Source organism: Nilaparvata lugens, chromosome X (assembly GCF_014356525.2).
Source record: "Nilaparvata lugens isolate BPH chromosome X, ASM1435652v1, whole genome shotgun sequence".
Lineage (NCBI taxonomy): Eukaryota > Metazoa > Arthropoda > Insecta > Hemiptera > Delphacidae > Nilaparvata > Nilaparvata lugens.
In genome coordinates this window covers 21,613,739-21,638,483 of record NC_052518.1, presented here as the reverse complement: position 1 = coordinate 21,638,483, position 24,745 = coordinate 21,613,739, and the positions used below count along the sequence as shown (strand labels likewise).

General features: G+C 34.2%; 1 protein-coding gene across 2 annotated transcripts in view; it reads left to right on the top strand.

The window, feature by feature from the left end:
* LOC111056476 (bone morphogenetic protein receptor type-2) overlaps positions 1 to 24,745 on the top strand; it is a 227,279-nt gene that overhangs the window by 163,666 nt on the left and 38,868 nt on the right. The window contains exon 19 of one of the 2 annotated variants that reach the window (XR_005573290.1): positions 523 to 1,743. The exons of the other annotated variant lie outside the window; for it this stretch is intronic. The gene's annotated coding sequence lies outside the window, so the exon portion shown is untranslated. Of the gene's footprint in view, positions 1 to 522; positions 1,744 to 24,745 lie in introns of those variants that run through there. 2 annotated transcript variants of the gene reach the window in all.

Below are 24,745 nucleotides of genomic sequence, written 5' to 3'. Positions count from 1 at the left end.
TGCAGAACCAAATGGTTCTCTAACATGTGTATTGTTGAAATCAAACACAACTTCTACAATCCAGCTTGTACCACTTGTGTATTGGCAACAATTTTGACTCAAACAATTAGACATTTTTCCCCAATACGAGCGACACATCTTTTTTTTTACGTAAGATGATGGTAAGCTGATGAAAGTGAACCGGTTAGCACTACTGCAAGCTATTGAGGGTGATGTAGAGTGTGATGGAGATAAGGTGTACACCTTGTTGTCGTCTAATAATGCTAAACAACACCCCTCCCCTTCTTCGTGACAGTATGAAGCACAACTCACAACTGAACTAATGTATCCAGATTCATGAAGATCTATAAATGGAAATGAGTCATGTGCGCAAGGTCATATTTAGTCGAGAACAAAGGAATAAATCTAAATTGAAAATAGCCCCCCAGCAACAGTCATATACCAAGTGTGTGTTGAGAGAGAGTATTTAGGTTAGTAGTTATATTGTTCATAACAGTGTGTTTTTTTTCTTGTTCTCTACAGATTATAATGTTGGAGAAATTAATTACGAAAGTGACTGCACAAAGCACAATGGAAGATTCATCCTCTCCAAATTTGATGAACGACGCATCATCATCATCATCATCATCACCATCATCACCTGCAATTCCAATTGAACCTGCACATACAGCATCTAGAAGTTCTCCTAATAATAATTGTAGTAGTAGTATCTATATAATAGACATTCAAGGATTTAAAGACAATAATGGAGAACTAGTTGCTAAAGAACTTGTATTTCTTCAGTCAAGTGAAGATCGCGGATGTCAAAGTGTAGTGACAAGGCAATATTTTTTTGAACAACCGTATCCAAATACCTGTTTGACAACGAGTACAATGAATGCCAATAACAGTTTAGTGACAAAACACGGGCTGAGGTGGGGGGAGTGTGGTCTAATGGGCCAACAGCAATTACTACCCTACAGATGTTTTAAACATGTTATTGTTGATACAATTGAAGGGTGGATGTTCAATCCAACCAAAAGACAAGGAAATAGAATAGAAATCTATGTTTATGGGTTTGACATACTGAATCTCCTATACAAACAATTAGATGGTGTAATTCACGATTATGTTCGAATTATTGATATTTCGTGTGAGTATGCTTCTGATTTTAGACCACCAAACCTTGATGGACTGTTAAAGAAATGTAGTAGCTCAATTTCACATGTCTATTGTGAAGAACATTATTTACTTACATTAATGGAGGAAATACGTCTATGTATACAAAAATCTCTTGCACAACAGCAGAATAGTGTTGGTGCCGATAGACATAACTATAGATGTTCATTGCAGATTGTCCATGCTTTGCATGGCTATATCAAAAAATCAATGTTAAAATTGACCATGATTGTGTAATACCAATTGAATAAATAAATGTACTTTGTGTGTGTGTGTGTGTGTTTGTGTGTGTGTGTGTGTTAACCAAAATATATATTATTTTCCTCTCTCTCTCAGAATCAATGATGAAATTGACAATGATTATGTAGTACCAATTAAATAAATGCTCAATTGTGTGTGTTAACCAAAATATATATTATTTTATTTGCCTCTCTCTTCTTTACCAATCTTCACTTACTGTATTATTTCAGAATTACAACAGTTGAAAATGATTATGTAATACCAATTGAATAAATAAATGTACTTTGTGTGTGTGTTAACCAAAATATATATTATTTTATTTGCCTCTCTCTCTCTCACTCTTCTTTACCCATCTTCACTCACTGTATTATTTCATATACAACACAAACAGTGTGTGTGAAAATCAATACTCTGGCACGAGCGCCAGCGGGACAGACAAGCGTCCTTTTTTACGGCTTCTTATTAGCCAATCAATAACTACAAAGGTGAGTAACAGAGGTGAGAAAAACATTGGGGGTAAATTACGCAACCTGCAGTACAGCTAATCAATACTCTCAGTGTGTGAGTTCACTCACAAACCTTACTGGTGGGGTGAGGTGGAAATCAATAGCTATTAAATTTCAAATAGCACCTATTAGATGTACAACAATATTGTGTCTGTGAAAATCAATACTTGGACACTGAGCGTGTGTGCGCGCCTTAGCAGTCTACTTATTGGCGGGAGAAAAGATTTTCAGGTAAGTCTAGTTGGAGGTTATACTTCTAATTATTTAATTTCACTAGCCTATTTCATATTATGTCTGTGAAAATCAATACTTGGAGCGCGCGCACGCACGCGCAGCTTATGGAAGAAAATGGAGGGAACTTCTTTATTTGAGGTTAGGAAAAATGGCGGGAACAGAAATGGAGGGAAATTTATTTGAGGTTAGGAAAAATGACGGGAAGTTTGTTTGAGGTTAGGAAAGATGGCGGGAAATTTAGGTGGGAAAAGGTCACAGATGACGTCACTGAACAGCTGCAAGGTCAAGTGACGTCACTGGTCAGCTGATGGGGGGGCGGGGGGGAGGGGGAGGGGGGGAAAACAGCTGATTTGAATCGCATCTTCCCCTTTTTCTCCTACTGGCATAAAACATTTTTTTCAGAAATCCTTTGTCTTTTTGAGACCAACACTTTTTCAAGGATTCACCTGAATTTATAAGTAATGTTGAGAACAGAATACTTTAAAAACAAATTTATTGACTTTTTGGACTTTTGCCTGAAACCATTGAGAGTAATTTTTCTGTAATTATGAATCCCATTCTATTATGATACTTCCATTCTTTTGAGTTGTGTGAGAGTGTGTGTGTGTGTGTGTTTGTAAGGGTGTGCCCATCTCGTAACTCAGTGTGCATCCTGACAAAACGACTTCTAGGACTGTTCTGGATCCGAATTACTAGTATTTCTGTGAACAGTAGACCTCACGCAGTATTCTCATCCACAAGTACCTGATTGAAACTACAGACCTTATGGAAATACAGCAATAGACTGCCGTGCTACCAATTTATCCTAAATAGGTTGGATAGCATTTCTCACCTATTAACCTAAAGGAAGTTATTGGCTCCAAAATGGTAGATTCTTGATAAATTATGAATGGATCTATTGCTAATGAATAGGAAATCCAGTTTTCAGAGCAAATCCACTTATAATCTTCATAAGAATTTTGGCAATATACAACACAAATCCACAAAACAATACCTTACACACTTAAACATATAGCATCATTACAAGCTAAAATACTTATCCATTTATATAGTTGAAAACAATGGCTATAGGCTTGTAGACACACAAATCAAATTATACAAAATTAGAACACCATAAAACTGTTCAAATCTCAAATTAAAACATTATAAATTTCAATTAAACAGAAAAATATTCAGAGAGCACAAAATTAGAACACCATAGCCAGCCACCATTTTTTAGAGATGAACTAACAAGTACAGAGCAAAGCCACACCTCAAACCAGTGAAGACGTTATGAACACGTCATTGATATTAAATTCCAAAAAATTATAAATTACAAGTTTAGTATTTACATTTTACATTTGTTCTCAATAAAACTTTATTTCGAAACTGTTATTTTAAATTTTTTATCCTCTATTTATAATGATCTATTAATTCTGTTAACTCTGTTTTGGTGATACCATGGAATGTGCAACACAATTATTTATGATAAATTCTCAGTTAAAAGTTGTCCGCATATCAATTACTTTGATATTTACTATCAAGTTTTCTAGATCTCAAATTGAAGATTCGATTTTAACCGAGAAAAAATGTAATATTACAAGACTGGCTTCTCTACACATCTGTGTAATCACTTGTCAGCTGATTTATGATGAATAATTCTATAGTCTGATTTTTACTCTAATATTGGCGTATGAAGGAGGCTCCTTTTTCCTTTTATATTATCCTTGAAATGCAAAATTTCCAAAAACCTTGTATATACGTTGACGCGTAATTAAAAAAGGAACATACCTGTCAAATTTCATGGAAATCTATTACCGTGTTTCGCCGTAAATGCGCAAAATATAAACATTTAAACATTCAAACATTCAGAGAAATGCAAACCGTCGATTTGAATCTTAGACCTCACTTCGCTCGGTCAACTACTTCACACGCTTTTCTCAGAAATCACCCTGTTTTTCATCTAGAATTTACATACTCAAGCTTAGAGAGAAATCCACCAGATCAGTGTCACTTCTGAATACACACATTGTACACACACTTTGCCGGTTGGACTGACCAAACAGGACTACAAAAGGTGAATGCTCCATGAGTATGTATTCCACGAAATGAGGTGATTTGTATATGCTTATGAGTTTCTATCCTACTAAATGGGGTACATAACCGGTATTTGTCTTATGTTTTGTTAGCAACGGGTTGGGCAGCCAGAGTAAGCACGGAACTGTTGGTGCTCGAATGCAGTGTACCGGGTCTGTATAATAAGTAACTGGACTAACCTCAGGAAATTTTTTATTGGCAAAATAAAAATTTTACAATTATGATACATGATTTTGAACCGCCTCGACGAGCTGAGAAGAATGAGCTGTAATACGAGGAGATCTGATCATTCTGTCAAAAGTTATAATTGTTTAAAGTTTTGATCCTTGACGTATCCTTATGACGTTCCCCCCACTAGGAAATACTGAAATTAAATGTTTCTAACGGGTGATTCTCATAGAAAATAACTCGCATGAGATGATTTCAACCGAAATATGTATTTTTTTGTTAGGAAGGCCTTGAAAAGGTATTATAATGAAATTTCACAAGTGAATTTCACAAGTTCTCAAGAATTATACATCATGGCAGGGTGTAAGTTATGAATGAAACATCGGTTTACACAAACATCTGCTAAATCTAAGCTGTAATAATCATGTAAGAAATTGCTTCAACTGCTCTGCCTCTGAGCGTCTTCCCTTACAAAATATTCTCGGAGAAATAATCAACATAAGCAAGCAATGCTTATCCAAGTTCTTTTTCTTTTGCTCTTCTGCCATTATTTCAACTCCAGTAATCAATGTTGAAGCATGAATTTCTCTGAAGGCGTGATTGAGGTCCTTCAAATTTCTCATGTTATCCAATATAAAATACTCACATAAAATGTAGAATCTACCTCATGAGAGAACGATATCTCACTGAGGACTGGAGATCATAACTATATGAGAGTATAAGCTCTGAGAGTGGATGGAATATTGTTTACTTTGGTCAGTTTCAATCCAAAACTGCCACTCTAGAGAAAGTAAGGAGATATTAGAATATGGCAACGTCGGTGTGATCCGAAGACAATGCAAATGTCACCATCTATTATATTAGTTTACCCTCCTATTTCCTTACGCCTACGTCATGGTGTGTATGTTATGAGCCCATATAGCCGGAATTTGAGAGAGCCCGTTTCGACAGTTAAATTCCTATGAGAAAAAAGTTCGAAATTTTACTTTTTTTTTGTTATAGGGGTATTCATTTATAATTATCAAGTATACATATAAAATTTCAGCTTGATTAATGAACTAGATCATGGTGAGCCCGTTTAGTGCAGAAAGTGTGTGCCTCCCCTTTTGACCACTCTTACAAGCACTGGTGTGTGTGTGTGTGTGTGTGTGTGTGTGTGTGTGTGTGTGTGTGTGTGTGTGTGTGTGTGCGTGCGTGCGTAGGGGGTCATACAGGGTGAATTGTGCTCAAGCACAACACGAAACGGGGAGCGGTTACCAAACGGGGTGCGCCCGTTTCGTACCTCAGTGTGCATCCACTCAAAACGACTTCCAGGACTGTTCTGAATCCGAATTACTACTTTAAACACTTTTTTCCAAAATCACCCCGTTTCGAATCTAGAGTTCACATACTTACGCTTACAGAAAAATCCACAAGATCCGCGCCACATTCGTCATACACACATTCATCATACACTCTTTCCGGTTGGACCTACTAAACGGGACTCTGAAGTGTGTATGCTCCATGAGTATGTAGCCTTCGAAATGAGGTGATTTGTGTATGCTTTTTGAGTTTATATCCTACTAAATGGGGTACATAACTGGATTTATCATCATATACTCATCTATTATGTTTTGAGACTGGAAGTTCACAGGTTTTTTCTTTCAAAGGAAGACACTGAAACTTGGCGACACTGTCTATAGTCAAGTCTATGAATACATTCAGAGATAAATTTCACTGCGAGATCTATACGGATTGTCTGCACTCTTCACACCGCATATTATATTATATTGATATTTATAATACACCTCATATTATTTGATATTATTCAAAAACTTGACAATAATTCAAAAACCTCGTACCTCTCCCTTGATGTTCACAGCAAAACTAAGGGAGGGAAGCTAGAACTCTCTACAATTTGGAGCAACATGGCAATTTTAAATTGTGATTTGAATCACAAAGGGAATTTTGGTATGGTTCACTGTTCATTTCAATATAAGAGTTTTCAAATTATGGAAACACCGACACAATATCGTTGTATAAGCTGTAAGGAATGAGTATGGAATTTCAGATGTTTCACTTCATTACAATTAAATTGTATTACTGAGAGTATTCAGTTAAAATTAATAATAATTATATTACTCATATTTATGAAAACATAAGGAAGAGTGTTGACAAAAGAGGAATCCTCAGTGTTAATAGATCATACTATGTAAAATTATGAATCAACATTCAATTGTAATTAAAATAATAAAAACGAGACTTCAATAATTCTAGAAGAACAAGAAAACTTCACACTGTATTATAATTGTAGAACTTTATATAATAATAGTGATGTATCAGGAGTTGTCTATTATAGTAAAAGATAATTCCTAGAGTATATATGCAATCTCCCTTTTATTTGGATTAGTAGCCTATGTTCAAATTGAGAAGTTTGTTTTGGAATTGAAATACATAGTATTGACGAAATTTCTCCCATGTTAACATTTCAAGTGAACTCTCAGTAATTATTATTCAGTAATCAATAATAATTATCAAAACTGGCTCGGCTGATTAATGCCGTTGAAGATTGATATAATGTAGAAAAAAATAATTGAGCTTGTGAGAGGTAGAATTGTCTACATTTCAAGTCGGAGTGAGAGCTTTTAATTTGAAAGTATTCTCTATTCATATGGTATTGTCTGGATAAAATGAAATTATTCGAGCTCAGGAGAGTTTTCTGAAACTAGGAGAATTTATCCTCCACAAAAAATGAAGGAATCTCTGAGCAATTGCATTTTATTTATATTACATGTAGGCTATAGACCAAAAAATATGAGGTTGAGAATATTTTCAAACTTGTGTTACATGATAGAAATTAACATACGTGAGCTTTATCTTAATAGGAGTAATTCTCATTTAAAAAATACGGAATGTGAAAGACTTGAATCTCATTCAAATTTCGCTGAACTGTTGCTCTCTTTTCGAGTCATAATGAGCGTTCTCAATTATTGACTAGCTATTGAAGAGTATTGGAAACCTATTGAAGATTGGAAGAATTAAATCTATTGAAGATTGAAAACCTATTGACATTACTTATTCATCCCAAGTTAGTTTCCTATTGACGAATCTCTAAATATAGAGTATTACTCTTATGTTTCAGATATAAATTATTCTCCAAAATAGCTCTGCATATTTTTCATGGAAATCAATGTATTACTTATTCATCATTGTACAATGATTGTGTCAAGTCGCTTATTTATTGAGTTCAATTTAGCTTCAAAATCGATCGAGAACAATTAACGTAACATCAAGCTGAAGAGAATCCAATGATGCAAAGAATTCTACTAGGTTTCTTGCAATTTGCTGTAGACGTATCATGAGATTATCATTAAAAAGAGACCATCTCAGGAAATTATCGTTTTTCACCAGTTTTCTTTTTATAAATACATGTATTCTTCTCTATCATTCATCCATTATTATATTTTCCTACAGTTACGTTGAAAATTGGCCATTGCTGCACTGATTACAGAACGCAAAGAATCACTTTTCCGCTCTAGTGCGGGAAAAATTTTTCTGCACTCCAGATTTGCAACATGGCAACGCAAAATACTTAGTAGGTTATATGGAGCAACAGTGCAGCAAAATCAAAATGAAGTTGGTAACAGTGACTGCTGCGGCTGCTATAGTGAGCAGAGGTGCAACGAAGCACAACGCGCTAATTATTAGTATTAGATATTATAACCAAGGACAACGAGGACTTTAGGATTTTAGGATTAAGGTTTTTATCAATAATAAAATTACACAGAAAAACATTTGATGGATTTCAGGCAATTTTACCCATAATTACCCACTTTCCATATTCAATGGTAACTGTAGGAAAAACTTAATGTGAAATACGTGCGCAAAGTTCCTCTGCTGCACTCAACAAACCATTCCGCCCTCGCCTACGGCTCGGGCGTAAACGTTTCTTTCGGTGCAGCAAACTGTCACTTTGCGCACTAGTTGCACAAATAACTATTGTTTCACGGTTCCATTGTAGAGGGTTCCAATCAACAGATTTTTATCGGAGAGTTGTGTGAAGATGTTATTTCAGAAAATTATCGTTTCTCAGCATAGCATTATTCAAAGAATTTTGAACTCACGGAGTTACGATAAATTAGAAAGCTCTAGAAAATCCCATCCTTCAGCGTGACTGTTTCATGATATTTGTCTCCAATAACTCTTTTTAATTGAAAAATCGCTCGAAGCATTAAAACCTAAGAAAATCTGTCAATTAATCTATTGATTCAAGCAGACAAATGTTACTAGAAGAGCTCAATGTATTCAATTATTGATATCATTCAAATGAGAAATAAGATTTTGCTATCCCTTGAGAATATCTTCTATTCAGGGAAATCAAAGGAGATATGCTCATATTACTCAGGCTCATTACTATAATTTGTTCAATCACATACTAAACCTCTACTCCACCAATTCTCGAAAACTCTCATATCACTGATAATCCATTACATTTCTTATTGAACATTTTGATCTATTTACAATGATCATACATACAATGGAAATATTGTCTGCTGAATAACTTTCTCAGAAGTTTCTAAAAATGATACATGAATTTTACAATTACTGGAAAATCAAAAAATTTTCCACTTTGAAAAACATATTTTGTTCCTGAAAAAACGTTCTTCTGAACAGGTGATATCTTCCTTATTGTTATCGGAATGAGCTTGATTTGATGTTTCATTGTAGATAATTAATGAGTGGAGGTTTGTATACAGTATTATATAGATTTTTTTTCATCAGTGGATTTCATAGGAGAGCATGATTGTTGTCATTTGTTTTGTTTACATTTTCCACCGCCTTCTAAAATAAAATAATGGTTGTGATTCAAGTTATGCCGGTATAAAAATATAGAGGAAAATACAGTCGAACCTCTCAATAACGAACCTTCACTTAACGAAATCCTCTACACAACGAATTTTTACCTGGTCCCATGCCATTTTTGAGTTTTGGCTGCTTATTCACCTCTAAAGAATTTAGGACCTCTAAACAACAAAGTTTCCTCTTGACTTCAACATAGAAAGTGTAGTGTGTATTGGAAGCAGACGGTTATTTTCAAGGAATTGTTTAGTTTCAGCAGAAAGGTCAATAGACTAAAAGTAATGGCAATTCAGGTAGGAAGAAGATGGGGTGGTAGACAGTTAATAGAGGGTGAAACACATGTCGGAAATTGAATGCAACTTACTGGATATTGAATTCCAAGAACTTGTCATTATTGTTGACCAGGCAGGTGTCACACATTTCAATTCTTTGAACTGTCTATGATGATGATAGCTGTGACGAACCTGAAGAGAAGAATCCGTCAGATCAAGAAGTTCTAGAGGCTTTCAAAATTATCAGGCAAGGATTAAAACTGAAAAATAGTGTACCAGACATGTCTGGCTGTTTGAATAGATATGAGTCATTTACCGAACATGATTTTTTATTCAAATGCAAAATTGAACTGAAAACTACTCACTTTTTCAGATATGAAACATTAAAAAATTGGAAAGTTGATATTTATAGTGAAGTTATTGACAAAATAACCGTATTTCGCGTTCCATCTAATAGTAGTGTAAAGAGTTGAAAAATATTGCTACAGAGTATGTACTTTGATTAAACTCGACCAATAGTACGAATCAAGCTTTCTGAAAATAAATTGGTGAGTTTACTTACTTATTACATTCTATAAATATTCAAAAAACATGTTTATTTCAAACAGCATGAATTTTCAAATGTCCATATTAATATTGGCCTAATAGGTACCCTAACTACGTTCATGATGATATTGGTGTTCATGTACCATATTCTATGGTTCTATGTACCATATTCATTTACTGTATTTACCACCGTGATGGAGTGATCCGTGGTCTAGTGGATAGAGAGCTTGCGTAGCAGCATAGAGATCCCGGGTTCGAACCCACTCACAACCAAAAGTTTTTTAACCAGATCACTCCCGTGTTATCGGATGGGCACGTTAAACTGTCGGTCCCGGCTGAAGTATGACAGTCGTAAGGCCCATTGACGGCTCAAATTATATATTCAGGCGGTGGGACCTTCCCGCAAGGGACTCCCCACCAACATAGCCATACGAATTTACTTTTTACCACCGTGATACGATATTATAAGATCCATAGGATCATGGCAGTTTTCTTGACAGAACCTCTCAATAACGAATACCTCTCTGCAGCGAATTTTTTCTCGGGATAATCGACTTCGTTATACAGAAGTTCGACTGTATTTTCAAACTTGTGTTATATGATAGAAATTAACATACGTGAACTTCATCTGTAGTGGGAGTAATTCTCATTTAAAAAATACGGAATGTGAAAGACTCAAATCACATTCAAATAGCGCTGGAGTTTTGCCCTCTTTTCGAATCATAATGAGCGTTCTCAATAAATTATTGACTAGCTATTGAAGAGTATTGGAAACCTATTGAAGATGAAAAACCTATTGACATTACTTATTTATCTCAAGTTTCCTATTGACGAACCTCTAAATATAGATGATGTCTCTTATGTTTCAGTTGTTATATATTCTGAATAGTTATAATAATAAATATACATAATAGCTCTGCATATTGATCATGGAAATCAATGTATTACATATTCACCACACAAACCCGTTTTTTCCAACAGATACTGACCTTCCAGATACTGACTTCTGATACTGACTATGGTATCTCATTACAGCCAGTTGCATTTCTATCTAAATATTGTGAGAAATTGATGATTCTGATTTTCAAACAAGAATTATTTCTTTATAAAGAATTGTCATATAGGAAATGAAACTATTAGTCTAATATTCTACTTATATATAATATATAAGGAGCCTGAGGAAAAATTTCGAAGATTTTATCATCCTTGCTGCGTTAGAAAATGAATAAAATTATCTGCTTTGAATTATTTCTAATCTATTCATTGCTCTTATTAGATTTTCTTTTGTTTTATTTCTCAGTATACAATTTATGGAAATAATGTCACGTTTTGTTTCTTCTTAAGAAATTTGAAGTATTACAAGATTAGAACATGTACAACATTCTATCTGGTATTCATTGGGAAACTACATACTCAGAATATGATAATTTTAATGAATGAAGACTATTTCATAGAATACAGATGGAAATAAATTGGAAGTTGCATTTGTTCAAATGCAAATAAATAAATAATAATTATTAAACGAAAATCCTAATTAAATAACCCTGTTGTCAATATTTGCAGTACCGGTAGCAGAAGTCTAAATTGGGATTTTCATTTAATAATAATTACTATTTCATAGAATGTTTTCTTGTTTTTTAGAAGATGTCCGCTTTGTGAATAATACCAGAAACAAATGATGCGATTGTACATAAATAAACTAATAATGATTAATTCAATAACGTTACCTTTTTCTATGGTAGAACATGACAAAATAAGCCTACTGCTCTCCAGAACTCCACAAAGCTTACCAATTACTATTCTCGTGAATTTCACTAGTTCTCAAGAGTTAGAAATGGCAGAGTTTGAGTTATAAATAAAACATCAATTTACACAAAGCATCTGCTAAATCTCAGCCATAATAATCATGTGAGAATTTGGTTCAACTGCTGCTTCTAGCGTCTTCCCTTACAAAATTTTCCCGGAGAATTAATCAACATAAGCAAGCAATGTTAATCCAAGTTCTCTTTCTTTTTCTCTTCTGCCATTTAATCCAAGTAATCATTGTTGAAGCATACGTTTCTCTGAAGGCGTGATTCAAGTACTTCTAATTTATCATGTTATTCAATATAAACTATTCACATGAAATGTAAAAACTAGCTATTGAGAGAACGATATCTTACTGAAGACTGGAGATCATAACTATCTGAGAGAAGAAGTTCTGAGAGTGAATAGGAACATTTACTTTGGTCAGTTTCAATCCAAAACTGCGTTTCTATAAAGAGGAAGGAACCAGTAGAATTGGCAACGTCGGAGTGATCCCAAGACAATGCAAATACCTGCATCTATTGTATTGGTCACCCTCCAATTTCCTTACGCCTATGTCATGGTGTGTATGAATGTACCCCGTATAGCGGGAATTTGAGTGAGCCTGTTTCGACAGTTAAATTCCTATGAGAAAAAAATTTCAAATTTAACTTTTTCTGATGTTATAGGGGTATTCATTTATATTTAACGAATATACATATAAAATTTCAGCTTGATTGGAGCACTGGTTCAGGGTGAGCCCGTTTAGTGCAGAAAGTGTGTGATTCCCCGTTTGACCCCTCTTACAAGAACTGGTATGTGTATGTGTGTATGTCTGTGAACACGATAACTCCATCCCTAATTAACCGATTGACTTGAAATTTTAAACTTAAGGTCCTTATACCATGAGGATCCGACAATAAGAAATTCAATCCAAGATGGCATGTATTCATAAGCCCTATCAACTGGCACGAGTCTCATTTCTGGGAAAATTTCAGGAGCTCCGTAATATTCATGAGAAAAATGGTGGATAATGACTAAAAATCCATGTTTTTCACGGTTTTCTCGAAAACGGCTCTAACGATTTTCTTCAAATTTATACCATGGATAGGGCTATTCATAAGCCTTATCAACTGGCATGAGTCTCATTTCTGGAAAAATTGGAGGAGCTCCGTAATATTCATGAGAAAAATGGCGGATAATGACTAAAAAACCATGTTTTTCACGGTTTTCTCGAAAACGGCTCTAACGATTTTCTTCAAATTTATACCATGGATAGCTATCCATAAGCCCTATCAACTGGCATCAGTCTCATTTCTGGGAAAATTTCAGGAGCTTCGTAATATTCATGAGAAAAATGGCGGATGATGTCTAAAAACGATGTTTTTTAAGAATCCAAGTTTTCCAAGAATCCAGGTTTTCCAAGAATCATAAACCCGTTTTTTTCAACATATACTGACATCATTCCAGATACTGACTTCTGATACTGATTCTCACTTTATGTATCTCATTATAGCCAGTTGCATTTCTATTCAAATTTTTTGAGAAATTGATGATTCTGGTTGAATATGAAAGTCAATTTCGAATAAAAATTATTTCTTAATAACGAATATTTTCATATAGGAAATTAAACTATTAATATTTTACATGTCAATATAAGGAGCCTGAGGAAGAATGTTGAAGAGTTTATCATCGGTGCTGCGATAGGAAATGAATGAAGTTATCTGCTTTGAATCATTTATATTCTGTTCATTGCTCTTATTCGATTTTCTTTTGTTTTATTTCTCAGTATAGGTTTTTTGGAAAAAATGTCACGTTTTGTTTCTTCTGAAGAAATTTTAAGGATTACAACATGATTTGTACAATATTCTATCTGGTACTCATTGGGAAACTACATACTCAGAATATGATAATTTTAATGAATGGAGCCTATTTCATAGAATGTTTTCGTGTTTTTAAGAAGGGGATGTCCACTTTGTGAATAATAGCAGGGACCAATGATGCGATTGTATCAAAAATATAATAATAAATAATGCAATAACATTATATTTTCCTATGGTAAACCCGAATAAAGAATAAGCCTACTGCTATCTATAACTTCACAAAGCTAACCAACTATTCTCGTGAATTTGACAAGTTCTCTAGAATTATACTTGGCTGTGGTGTAAGTGATAAATAAAACACCGGTTTACACAAAGTTTCTCCTGAAATTCAGCTACAATAATCATGAAAGAAATTGCTTCAACAGCTGCTTCTGAGCATCTTCCCTTACAAAATTTCCCGGAGAACTAATTAACATAAGCAAGCAATGCTAATCCAAGTTCTCTTTCTTCTCCTCTTCTGCCATTCAATCCGAGTAATCATTATTTAAGCATACATTTCCCTGAAGGCATGATTCAAGCCCTTCTAATTTATCATGTTATTCGATATAACTGCAATTCGCTGTAGAGATATCATGAGATTATCATCAAAGAGAGACCATATCAGGAAATTATCGTTTTTCACGTATGTACTTTTTATTGATACATCTATTTTCCTTCATCATTTTCCATTATTATATTTGTCTCACAGTTCCATTGGAGAGAGATCAATAGATTTTTATCGGGGAGTTGTGTGGAGATGCTATTTCAGAACGTTATCGTTTTTCAGCATGGTATTCTTCAAAGAATGTTAAACTCATGGAAATACTAGAAAGCTCTAGAAAATCATTCACCATCCTTCAGCTTGACTGTTCCATGATATTTGTCTTCAATAATCTTTTTCTTTTTAAAATCGCTCGAAGCATCAAAACATGAGAAAATCTGTCAATCCATCTATTGATTCAAGCAAACAAATGCAACTACAAGAGCTCACTGTATTCTATTTTTGATATCATTCAAATGAGAAATAAGATTTTTCTATCCCTTGAGAATATCTCCCATTCTAGGAAATCAGAGGAGATAATATGCTTATATTACTCATGTTCATTTCTATAACTTGTTCATTCACATGCTAAACCTCTACTCATATCTCTCCAACAGTTCTCGACACCTCTCATCAAGCTCCCATACCACTGATAATCCATTAAATTTCTTATCTAACTATTCAATCAATCAACAATCATTATAGATTTAATGAAAATATTGTGTTCTGAATAACTTCCTCAAAAGTTTTCTGAATGATACATGAATTTTACAATTACTGGAAAATTAAAAGAGAGTAGAAATTTCTCCACTTGGAAAAGCTTATTTGTTCCTGAAAAAACGATTTTGTCAACAGGTGATGTCCCCCATTATTTATCGGAATGAGCTCAATTTGAAATTTCATTGCAGATTATTGATTAGTGTAGGTTTTTATATTACATAGATTCCTTTTTTCTAAATCAGTGGATTTCATGAGAGAGCATTATTGTTACATTCGTTTTGTTTACATTTTCTCGAAAACTCTCATCAAGCTCTCATATCACTGATAATCCATTACATTTCTTATCAAACTATATTCGATCAATTAACAATCATTATAGATTCAATGAAAATATTGTGTTCTGAAAAACATCCTCAAAAGATTTCTGATTGATACATGAATTTTACAATTACTGGAGAATTAAAAGAGAGTAGAAATTTCTCCACTTGAAAAAACTTTTTAATTCCTGAATAAACTTCTTTCTCAACAGGTGATGTCTGCCTTATTGTTTATCGGAATGTGCTCGATTTGATGTTTCATTGCAGATAATTTATTGATGTGTGGAGGTTTTTATATTATATAGATTCCTTTTTTTCTAAATCAGTGGATTTCATGGGAGAGCATTATCGTTGTCATTCATTTTGTTTTTTAAAAATAAATAATAGTTGTGATTCAAGTTATGCCGGTATAAAAGTATAGAGGAAAATATTTCTCTTCATTATTTAATTATACGTTTCCATGAATTACACTCAGTATTCTGGTGCCTGCTTTATTATACTTCTACATACCTTAAATCAATATTTATCATCGGTGCTGCATTAGAAAATGAATGAAGTTATCTGCTTTGTCCAATGACATACAAGGATCATAAACCCGTTTTCCCAACAGATACTGACTTCTGATACTGATACTGACTTTATCTATCTCATTATAGCCAGTTGCATTTCTATTCAAATTTTGTGAGAAATTGATGATTCTGGTTAAATTTGAAAGTAAATATTCCAAACAATAATTATCTCTTAATAACGAATTGTAATATAGGAAATGAAACTATTAATATTTTACATATGAATACAAGGAGCCTGAGGAATACTGTTGAAGAGTTTATCATCGGTGCTGCGTTAGAAAATGAATGAAGTTATCTGCTTTGAATAATTTCTAATCAATTCATTGCTCTTTTTAGATTTTCTCTCGTTTTATTTCTCAGTATACGTTTTTCGGAAAAACTGTCACGTTTTGTTTCTTGTGGAGAAATTTGAAGTATTACAAGATTATAACATGTACAATATTCTATCTGGTATTCATTGGGGAACTACATACTTGAAATATGATAATTTAAATGAATGGAGACTATTTCCTAGAATGTTTTCGTGTTATTGAGAAGGAGATGTCCGCCTTATGTATAATACCAGAGACCAATGATGCGATTGTATCTGAAATAAAATAATAAATAATAATAAATAATAAATAACAGTATATTTTTCTATGGTAAAACCCAATAAAATAAGCCTAGTGCTTTCCATAACTTCACTAACCAACTATTATCGTGATTTTGACAAGTTCTCTAGAATAATATTTGGTATTGGTGTAAGTAATGAATAAAACATCAGTATCACAAAGTTTCTGCTGAATTTCAGCTACAATAATCATGAAAGAAATCACTTCAACTGCTGCTTCTGAGCATCTTCCCTTATAAAATTTTCCCAATTAACATACAAAGCACCGGTTCTGTTGTCAGTGAGAATTGAAACAATCGTTGATAAAATCCTGGAGGTCTTCGAGGACATTTTTGTTGGTGACCTCTTCTTGTTGTTTGACAAGAAAACCTTTCACAGTGCTTAATTCCTGGGACAGTGCTTGTCTCAACTACCTCTTGTTGGCATCATACAGTCTTCCTCTCAAAACAAACTGGTTAGAATAGGTTAGGTTGGATTAGTTCAGGTTAGATTAGTTCATTTTTCTTCTTTTATGTGAGCACCCCTTCACCATTCACATCGTCCTATGATAAAGAAGTATCCCTATCAAGAATAGAGTCTTCTGCTTCATTGGCAATAGTTGATTGTCAGGGGGCATCTGGGGTGGAAAAAAATTGTTAATGTTCAAGTTGGCAGCTCTGTTTTGGAGCATGTCAGCAGCATGTTATGCTAGTGGTAGAAGACTTGCGAAGAGACTTCAAAAGAATGAGGACTGATCTAGGAAATTCCATAGAGAGGTGCCACACTGATATCGAGGACGTTCTGTATAACTTAAAAATATTTAAAAGGGCACTTTGTCTGTTTGTCTCGATAAAATTGACTCACAAGCTACGGAAATAAAAGCTTTGAGAATGGAAAATTAAGATTTAAATTGCGCTGTCTCGGATTTGCAGCAATACTCCAGAGCTAATTGTTTCGAATTGCATAACTTGAATTAAATTGAATTATTCCATACAATAGTTTAATTTTATTTCCCAACTTTCATAGATTCATTTTAAACTGACTGTTATTGTTGTAATTACCGGGTTCTGGAGTGCCTCTAATAAAGCAATATTTTTAGCTCGGCGGAGCCACTGTGGTCCATTCTTACTGGTATAGGAAAAATCGCGTAATAATAGATTTTTATCGATATTGCAAAAATTGACCCAAATGTAATGGCATAAATTTCAGATAAAAGAGGTGGTAGAAAAATTGTTTGATAATTACTTAGGCCTATGTCATATGTACACTTTTTTTTCTACAGTTACCTTGAAAAGTGACCATTCCTGCACTGATTACAGAACACAAAGAATCACTTTTCCGCTCTAGTGCGCAAAGTATTACTTTACGTACTCTTAATACTTTGCGTATCATCTTGCAGCCATCCCAATCAGCTGTTGACATTGTTGGCGTGTATTTTGAATGTGAATTTTTTGTATATACATTTTTTTCTGATTTTCAAATAAATAAAAATGAGAACTCATTAAATTATACATTTCGAATATTATTAATTATTCATTATTTCAAATTATATTTTTTTTCATTCATAAATTGATTGGTTGAAAAATTATTTAGAAATCAAGATTTACTCAAAATTTTCAAATTAATTGGATCAATTTGATTTTCAATTTGAATAAATTATCGATCATTAATTTTCAATTTGATTATCAAGTTAAAAATAAATTGAAGTTGTTATTAATAACAAAATTATACAGACAAACATTTGATGGATTTCTGCAATCATTTTACCCATAATCAACCACTTCTATATTCAATGGTAACTGTAGGAAAAATTTAATGTGAAATACGTGCGTGCGCAAAGTTCCTCTGCTGCACTCAAGAAACCATTCCATCCTCGCCTACGGTGCATAAACATTTCTTTCAGTGCAGCAAACTGTCACTTTGCGCACTAGTAGCACAAATAACTATTTCTCATGATCTCTGATTATTTTATAAATTTCAATCGTCCAGGAAAATCAATCCTGTAATTGTGATAATAGAGAGCAGTCACTCACCCCGGTTGCTCCTGTATCTTATTGATTGATAAACGAACTGCAAGTGGATTATCGTTAGTATTTCTAGTGTAGTGTGCCGTTGAAAAACTGTTTTTAACAGCTGGGATCTTAGCTAATAGAAAAGTTTGCATGCAAACTGTGACGGGGAAACTTAAAACTTGTTTATGCTCACCCTGTGGTGAGATAGAAAACATTTAGTCCTGTTGGTGGTGAAGGGGGGGGCTTCTAGTCTGTCCCAGATTGTTCGTGATACTGAATGATACTAGACACATGAAAGGTTGCAATGATTCAAATAAAAATTAGTGGAGAGTTATTCAATCATTAAATATGCCCCTCTACAAATTAGAACAGGAAACTTGAACTAATGAATGTTCCTTCAATCAATCTTTTTTTAGAATTTACGCCTAGAAACAACGAAATCATTCAATATCATAGTTGATGAATGGCAGTTAATATGAAACCTAATAATTATTCTTCAATATCAATATCATTTTCGTCATCTTAATCAACCTTTCATCACATTTCAATAAGTGGTATCATCTAATTTCATTCCATGTTCCTTTCTGGTGTTTTTTTTTATAAAAAAAAAAATTCAAATGTTTTGAAAGACATTTCCATTATCAATTTTATTTGCGACATCTATTCTGCTTCAATCAATAATGGTGAAATACCACACATCATCATTCAGGTACAATTTTAAATATAATTATTATCAGCTATCAAACAATTTTGATAGGACGTCCTGAAAAAAAAACTTGCAGAACATTATGAGAACATCAATTGAACACTTGGCAAATAAACTCAAACTGAACAAAGAAAAATAGTAGTAAATGATTGAATGGATCATTCTTATTATACAAAACGTTCTTGTACAAAATGAAAGTACAATCTTATAAAGTTACCAACTGCTCTCAATAACTGGCAGTTATTTTCACAAATTCGTATGGAAATAGCTGATTGAAAGACTTTCATGAGGTTGTAGACATATTATTTTATGATCTATCAAATTAAATAAACTTGAAAGTAGTCCACAGTGGAGTAGTTTGATTGAAAGTAAAACAGTAATTTTATTGAAAGTACTGGTGGATGAGTTTCATTTATGATTTCCAAATTTCCATGACATTATACATTGCCGTGCTACCAATTTCTCCTAAATTGGTTGGATAGCAAAAGTAGAGGAAGATTGTGGGGATGGACTGACTTTTTTGCTCGAAATCCCCCTCCCCCCTCTCCCCCCTCGTCCATCCCTCCTCCCCTTCCCCCCGCCTGTAGGGCGGGGGGTGTTCTAAAAATAGATTTCCCCTTCCCCCTGTCCAGTGGAGGTGAGGGGGATAGAGAGAGAGGGAGATATATCTTTCTCTCTCTTTCTAAAAATAGATTTCCCCTTCCCCCTGTCCAGTGGTGGTGAGGGGGATAGAGAGAGAGGGAGATATATCTTTCTCTCTCTTTCTAAAAATAGATTTCCCCTTCCCCCTGTCCAGTGGAGGTGAGGGGGGTAAGATATCTCTCTCTCTCTCTCCAGGTGAGGGAAAAAAAAATTTCCTTTTAGGAGGAAAAATTCCCTCTCTCTACTGTCAAATTAAAGTGAATCCATATTTCTACATCTAATGCTATGCTGACAGATTGAGGTGAATGATAGATGTGGGGAAAAAATCTCTTTGAGAGGGAAAAATTCCTTTGGTGTCAAATTAAAGTGAATTCATATTTCTACATCTAATGCTATACTGACAGATTGAAGTGCATCCATTTCGCTCTAATGCCAGACTCACTTTGAGAAATTCCTTTGGTGTCAGATTAAAGCGAATTCATATTTCTACATCTAATGCTATACTGACAAATTGAAGTGAATCCATTTCGCTCTAATGATATACTACGATGATGGGCTCAATTGATCCTTATCTCTTTCCCGCACCCTTCTCTAAGCCGAGTAAAGGAAGAATGTTATACTAATGTTATACGCTCCCCTCGCTTCTCACAACCAGCATTTCTTCTTTTACTCGTCACATCTCTTTCCCGCACCCTTTCCGAAAGGAAAGGAGATAAGAATCAATTGAGAAATTCTCTCCCAGTATAGATGAGAGGGAAAAAAATTCCCTTGGTGACAGATTAAAGTGAATCCATATTACTCTAATCCAAAGTGAGGTCAATGACTCTCTCTACATCTAATTGAATTGAGAAATTCTCTCTCATCTAATGCTATAAATCTCTACGTTCTTTTACATTTTTTTATCTGCAATATCGTACAAGTATTTCCAAAGTTCATCAGAATTTTTAACAACAGATAATGACGAATCATTTGTACAATCATAATGTAGATGACCGCTGTCTAGAATATTGAGCAGTTCGAAAATCTCAGATAGAATCGAAAAGTGTACATTTTCTGTTTTTGTTAACGGTAAATCAACATCTTGACATCCTGTTGAAAATTTAATATTCTTCGCAATTGAATCAAATTCATTAAATGAAATTGACATCAAGAGACGAGATAATTTTTTGAATTTTGAAAAACCATAACACTGCATCTCGCAGATGTTTGACGTGACTCGAATGAGGGGGAAAGAATTCTAAATTGATGAGATGCACGTGTTATAGGCGCACGTGCACTAAAGATTACCCCACACGTGCTGTCTGCTCTAGCTCTAAGCAGCAACTAAACTAAAAAATGTGAATGGGATATCGGAATGAAAAATCGTTTGAAGGCAGAAAACGTTTATTTACACATTTCACTACAACAATACATAACTTCATCTTCAATTCTAATTAGCTTATCTATACATAAATTATGAGGACGATAATAACATAGATAGTCTCTTATATCATTTAAATTCACCGTGCTTAGAAAAATGTCTCTCAATTGCTTCGCCAAACTATAATTTTCAGGAGTTGATTTCCTAATTGCACTTTCACACTCATCGTACCAATCAATACAGTTTTTTAACCTCACTTCCAATTCGTTGTCGGGAGCCAACCACTTTCTCGGATCCATGTTGTTGAGCGAATGAAGAAAACTAAGTGTAGGCAGGAACTATTATAGAGTAATTAAGTGGTCTTTCTTCATCAATTGACGATAGACAACATGTACGCGCTTTATGCAGTCTCAATGCATGCAGGCAATAAACACACTGTAGATCCTTTCCGTTGTAGAAGAATCCATAACGAGCAAAGTTTCTTTTCTGTGAATTTGTGTACATTGGAGCCATTTTCATACTTTGCATTCGATTGTTTTCGCACAAGAAATTATTTGTTTGATACATATTTTTAAACAACAAAGAATTATAATGTTGAGCAGAGAATAACGCACAGCGAGAATGTGGTTTATTTTTATGAATGTTGCATGCAGCATAACACCATGAACTAGTGAAAAAGCTGAAATCAGGTTTTGGAAAATCCTCTGGTATGCATTGTACGTTGCTATGCAATCTTCTTAAAAACTTTGCTTTCTCAGTTCCTTTTGTGAAAATTTTCTCATAAGCTGCAAGGTAATCACGTATTAATGACTCACTGTATTCTAAATCTCCATCTTCCCATTTTATTTTATGATAGTGACGTTCTAACCATGTTACATCGTTATACAATTTTGCACTCAATTCTGTCTTTGCAAATGGTGATTTGAAATGGAACACAATATAATTATTAAACTGATCAATTATGGCAAGTTCTTTCACAATAATTTGATTACAATCTTGTTTAAACCAGTGAAGATCAACCGTAGCAATTTTAGCACTCGCTTGACCTTCTTTCTCTCCGCAGGCTTTGTCTCTCCCCTCAGCGGCGGCGGCGGACTCCTCAAATCCTCCTTTGTCCTCCTCCACCTGCAGCGGCTTCAGTAATCCTTCGTCTCTCCCCTCCTCCTCCACCTCCAGCGGCTTCGGCGTACTACACCTTGCTTCATAATAGAAACTATCAAGATCGCACTGAATACCAATAGAGCGAGTTTGTGGCTTGTCCAAAATATCAGAACACAAAGAATAGGACATGTTGGCTGTTCAAAGGTGAAACTGATAATGGCTTACATTTGTCGCAGTACACACCTTATATAACCTGCAGTGATGCACTCTATCAACAAATTACTGAACTTCTTTCACCATACTCGTGAGAGGTGTGTATTCCATCACACGATCGCTAATTAAAACGCAATACGCGGAAGTATTTGCAGGTACTGCACTTTTAAATTCCATTTCAATACGAACATCTGTCGATGATTTCAAATGACTTGGTTGGTGTGAACAATCTACAACAATCAGCGGTGTTGATTCACAAAATGTTTTAAAATCGATTTCTGTTCCGAATTCACTATTGATTGAATGATTATAATACGAGGGCGCGAAATCCAAGAACATCTGGTATAAAACCTCCTTCTTACCTAGCAGATTTTCATATGGATAATACTCACTGTTCAAATATACTTTAACATTGTAATACCGCAGCTATCGAAATTAGATATTGATTTTTTATTTTATTCTTACGATCAGTTTGAAATGCAATTATAACGTATTTTGGACTATCAAAACTCGATGTGGTACGAACTGCCCAAGAATGGTTAAGTGAATTTTGCAAATTTGGTAATTCACAAATTTCCCAATGGCGGAAACCTAATTTCAGTGGAGTGTCAGCATCGAGCAGTCTCAAAAATTTCAGTCTTACATGATCTTCTAAAGTTATGTAGGGCATGCGCCATTGCAGTTTTGTAATTTTCACACTAACGTTTGTTCCGCTTTGAGACTCAACACAATTTAGATCTGTCGGTGACCTCAATAAGACGAGTTCCTGTTTCAAATTTAAAATTATTCTTTGAAAATCTTCAAAAAACGGGAGGATTAATTTCAGCGGAACACAGAAAGTGAATGTATTATCCGTTAGCTCATATCCTGCTCTGTCAAAACCAGCCAAGTGATATGTGTTTTTATCGAGAGTATTTTTCACCAATATAGCTTTAATTGTGGATGTTAATCCAATCAATCTTGATTTAGAAATTTGCTGACCTGCTAATTCATATCGTATTTCGTCAAAAAGGTTACCGATTACGTTACTGCTTAATTTATAGTCTGCTGCAACTGGTGTATCGGCTGGGTCTTTTCCCGGTTTTGTACAGTTAACTGTTCCCTCAATCAATATGAATGATTTACAAGGTAAAGAATAGACATCTAAAGAATTTATGCCAATACGTGCCTCGTCAGAGTTTTTTATTTCCTGTCCCGAATAAACTGTATGAGTGTGAAATTGGAATTTAGTAATATCATTATAAAACTGAAGGTCTGTCTCCACATCCAGAATTTCACTAATTGCTGCCGCTCCCCCGCCTAACATGTCGCCAATCGACTATAAAACCCAACTTTTCTAATATTCTCGCGCTTTTAGCCGACAAAGCACGTTTGTTTTTAGGTGTTGTCGCTATCGCGTTCCTTTCTCTAATGACTTGATTGGTCTTATTCGAACGTGGGTTGAAAATAAGATAACCCATTACTTTTCACGTATGTGCAACCTAATTGTAATTGTATCTCCGCGGAAATCAATAAACGATCCGTTCTGGTCCGTTACCTTTACATTAATAGTTTGAATTCGATGCGTATTCAAAGGTACATAAATAATCGGTGATGGTACTTCGTTTATTAAATAACCGCTAGGAACCTTTGGTAAAAATTCGTAGATTACATGTTTTTGTTTTCCCTCAGAGTAACTGCCGCAAGCTAAATTACACTCAACAAGAATACTGTCAACGCTTGTTATGTTAACCAAATGTTTGGAATAATGCCATTTATTTGGCTGCAAAACAACATTATCAAAACCAAGTATCTTAGCAATCGAATCAGAACGTGTTAAATCAATGGCTTTATCAGAATGAATTTCAATCTTCATAGTATTTACGTTTGCACGTATAATAAGTTTATTCTTCTTGTCATCAATATTCAATTTATTCTTTAAAGATTTTATAATATCCTCAACTTCATATGCACCAGTATCCAACTCGATTAATCTATCACCATATTTGAAGCTGGAATTTGTTCCTTTGTTAATGTTTGCAATACTATTGTAACTGGAAAAATTAATCAATCCAATTTCCCATTCACGATTTTTATCCAATTCTATAATTTCTTGTAAATGTTCATAGAGATCACTTGTGTTAGATCGTAATGTAATAACCACCATCTTGTGTGTTCACCACAAACACTTAATTACAACTGATTTGCAAGAAACAATAATGTAAGATGACCACAAAAATCGCTATTTAATGGTTGCATATGCTCTACATTATAAAATATATTTACTCCATTTTCTTTTTTCCAATATTT